This window comes from Festucalex cinctus, chromosome 13, assembly GCF_051991245.1.
Source record: "Festucalex cinctus isolate MCC-2025b chromosome 13, RoL_Fcin_1.0, whole genome shotgun sequence".
In the NCBI taxonomy this organism is placed as follows: domain Eukaryota; kingdom Metazoa; phylum Chordata; class Actinopteri; order Syngnathiformes; family Syngnathidae; genus Festucalex; species Festucalex cinctus.
Window position 1 is genome coordinate 5,614,127 of NC_135423.1, and position 4,222 is coordinate 5,618,348.

Here is a 4,222-nt window from a genome sequence, read left to right on the forward strand (position 1 = left end):
TGAAACATGAATGAAACAAGGTCATGTCCATTAATCTTTTATTTATTTTTTAAAACGCAACTATAGCACATACTATCGTTATTTATTCGGGCCCAGCCGTTTAAAGAATATTATTTATTTATAAGCTTACTTTGTCATGAAATAAATGCTGTCCAGTATGCATGGGCAGGAAGTCAAGGACATAACATGTTAAGACACAATGTTGTATATATATATATATATATATATATATATATATATATATATATATATATATATATATATATATATATATATATATATATATATATATATTAAATCCACAAATGATGACATGAATAAAAGACGCTTTGAAAATTTAAGTTTATTTGTATTGCACATTTCATGTTCAAGACAATTCAAAGTGTGTTACATAAAGCATTACAAGTATCACACAAAGAGAAACAAAATGTCATTTTAGGCATTGCAAAAATCATAAATTAACTAAAAATAATTTGACTAAAATGATAAAAAGATAGTGAGCAAATGGGGGTTAAAACAAGGGAATAAAATATTCTCATGTGAATTAAGGATAATTTTTTGTTTTCCGTTCTGATTTAAAAGACAGTGAGGAGCATAACAACTAAATGCTGCTTCACTTTGTTTGGTTCTGCATCCTGTCTCAGACGACCGGAGGGTTTTTTTTTTTTTTTTTTGCTTCTGCAAGTATTTTGCTCCAAGACCATTTACAGATTGACAGACCATCAGCAAGATTTTGAAATCTATTCATTGACTCACACTGTAATAAGTTCAAGACACTTATTGATTTGATAAATATATAATTTTTTTTTTACTTTCCATAATGAAAGTAAGGAACCATAGAAGTGCTTCTCAATTAATTTTTGTCACCCCAGGAAGAAACTATTTTGTCCCACACCGCCAACTCTCTGACCTTGACAATATATAATATAATTTGTGAGGTGCTAATACTCCTTGTGCACTCTCTGACATTGAGCTCGCCACCTACTGGAGTGGATGTACAATTACACTTTATTCGAGTACAAGAAGAGAAAAAAAATAATAATTCCCTGAGGTCAATTTTACTCACGTTGCTTTAAGCTAAATTCATCAGTTCATTTTTTTTTTTCCTTCCAAACTGTTCACAAGTTAAATACAAAATAGTAAAAATAATCAAATGCTCTGGCTGTAATTCATACTGTTGTGTTATGGAAACAAAAAAAAACAATCGTTTAATTCAGTCTATACTTTTGAAATAATTTTTGAAATAAATAACTAATTGGGTCTCTGATATATATATATATATATATATATATATATATATATATATATATATATATATATATATATATATATATTAACTGCCGAAAACTGTAATCAGCATTTAAAAAAAGTAAACTAAAAATCCATATCAATTCGGTCCTATTCTTTATTACTTAAAAAAAAATCATTATCTGCTGTTCTCCAAAAACACATTTATGCAGTTACATATTTCACTATAGCAACTCTAGATGCGTTTCCATGCCACTTTGTCCCCCCAAAGGGGCGTTGTGTATTTTTTTTGCCCCCTAGCGACCATGGCTGTAGACTGTTACCACCGGTGCCGTTGCTACAGTAACAATCTAATGCCACGGTCGCCATGGAGACAGAGGAGAGATGTGAGGTGCTGCTATTGGTCGCTCCTGCAGCTGACGTGGTGCCAAAAAAAAAAAAAACTTGCCAGGCATCCTCTTCCCCGCTGAGCTCTCGCCAGGCGTCAGTAGCCATGACTGTAGACTGTTACTGTACTGGGGAGGACTTTTAGCAGTAAGCAGTCTAGAGCCAAGGTGTTGATGCACTGACCACACTTTTGACTGCAGGCTGAAGAAAAACAAAAAAAACAAAAAAAGAGAGAAAGAGGACAATGATGAGAACTTGACGAGCAGCTCACTTGGCTGGAAAGCAACAAGCTGGCAGCCAGCCGGACAACAACAACAACAACAACAACACAGCATTCGGCTGAGTTTTTTTTTTCTGTTTTTCATGTCCTATCGATTTGGATGCCAATAATCCATGAGTCACACACAGGATAAGGACGTCCGGGAGCGGCGTGGCTTTGGCGGCTTATGCAAGCGCAACTGACGTCAGCCAGCGCTCGTCTGATGTGTTTTGGTCCTCCTCCTCTTTTTTTTTTCTTCTTCTTCTTGTGTGTGTGTAGGGAGCAACAGCTGGGGCTGCCATTTAGTTGGCAAGTTTTGTTCTTGGTGCTTCTCATCATGGGCTAACTGAGAGAAATAACAAAGGCGCAGGTCACTGTCCATGGTTCTGAAAACAAGTTTGTTAGGTTCAGAATTCGAAATTATATTTTGACAAAGGAAGGATGTAAGGGTGCAAATAAGAATAGATGTGTATATTAGATATGTCTCAGCAGACAAATTCACTGGTCCGTGTTGATGTATAAAATGACCCTACTCGATGCTCACCATGCATACCACCACCCCACTCTCAATACTGGCAGTTTATGAGCCTCTACCTTGCCAAAGTCGGCACGACTTTTGCGCGACCCGGTTTTCAATTTACTGCCCAAAACCACTTGAACACACTGTGACAAATAATAAAAACTCACTTATTCATCCCGGTGTCGTCGTTTAAAAAGTTAGCAAGGAATATTGACGTATCATTATTCACTAAGTGCTGTGGAAGAAAAAAGCTTACAATATCACATTGTACGCTTTGTTGTCTATATATTTGCTAAGTTGAAGAATATGGATGACCAGTTTGACCAAGTAATGGATTGTCATTTTTAAATATGGAAGATTACCAAGTATTTGACGGTTGATAGTGTAAATAAGTGAGATAAATGGACGAGTACATTTAAAAAAAAAAAAAAAAAAAAAAAAAGGGATGGCGGGCTTAGCGTCATCTTTTCAAACGATGCTCGTTCAGCACCAGGGACAGCGCCGCTCGCTCTTCCCCCTTCTCGCTGTCTCCAGCCGGTTTGGGCTCCCGTCCGTGGGTCTCCCGCCGCCCCTCCTCCGCCGCCCTCATTTTCATTCTGCTCAACGCGCTCTTCCCCAGGAGTTACCTTGGGGATTTTGCATCACAAACACCTCCCTCCCTCTTCCTGCTCCCGCTGCAGGGTGCCCGGCAGCGCGGACGTCAGCCGTGACAGCGGCCCCGCTGGTGCGCTGTCTCTTTAAGGCCCGCTGCCGCCGCCTGATTGGCTGGCGCGCGCGTGTGCGCAAGGAGTGACGCAAACTTGACTTCATCGCTAACGCGTCACGATGTCACCCCCCCCCCCCCACCCCCTTCTCCAAAGATGAAAAAAAAATGAAAAGGAGGATAACAAAAGAGAGGGAGAATTGAGGAATAATATTTACATAAAAATTGTGATTTTATGATTTTAGGGAGCACTGAGGTAAATCGTGCCGCCTTATTAACATACACACACACACAGCTGTGACGGCCCATGTGCGCCAAAGTGACTCACACTGCAGTAACTTCCAGCCTCCTTCCGCTACCGTAAAGCTTCTACATGATGCGCATGCCAAAAATCAAATACAAGAGAGGGGAGAAAAGTGTATTGAATTAAAAAATATAAGATAAAATAAATATCATTACATTTTTTGGGGCGCTTTTCACCAGCCACTTTGCTTAACATTTAAAATTAAAATGACTTTGAATCTGGAGTAGCGTGAAGTCTTACCTTTTTATGTCCACGTGTGGTGAAACTGAGCAATCATATCGTGTCCTTGCTTCCAAAAAAAAAAAATAATAATAATAATCATTTCAATATCATAGAAGCTTCCTTCCTTCCATTGGCTGCATGCGTGTGCCATCCGCTGAAATGGAGCGCCCGGCTGTCTCGTGGCTGAGCTCTTATAGGCATGCTGTAGTACTAGCTACTGAAGAGGGGAGGGGATGCGGGTGATGGAGGGAAGAGGGGGCGGTTGTGGCGGGGTGGTGGGGTGGGTTGGGTACGTTCATTCATTCAGAAGCATCACCTCCGCCAACGACCTACGTGGGCTCCTACGTCATCGAGGAAACTGGCAAAGGGAGGGGGAGGGAGGGTGAATGGGGGCTTTTGGAGAAGGGGGGGTGGGGGGGTTTATTTTAGCCCCAGAGGCCACCATGCACACGTACCCAAAGTTAAAACTCCAAACTATTTTTATCCAATCGTCTCACTGGTTTACGGCACTGCTGCACCTGCTTGTGAGAGACATTACAGATGTTATGTTTAATTCCGTGTATTGTATTTTCTGAACAG

The 4,222-nt window shown here is 40.1% G+C and overlaps 1 long non-coding RNA gene across 1 annotated transcript; it reads right to left on the reverse strand.

Annotated features, from left to right (window-relative positions):
• Window positions 1-325: 325 nt before the first annotated feature.
• LOC144033345 (uncharacterized) lies at window positions 326-3,837 on the reverse strand. The gene is made up of 2 exons (XR_013287944.1): window positions 3,662-3,837; window positions 326-2,280 (listed from the first exon to the last, which is right to left on the reverse strand). It is a non-coding gene; the product is annotated as an uncharacterized LOC144033345 (long non-coding RNA).
• Window positions 3,838-4,222: the final 385 nt, after the last annotated feature.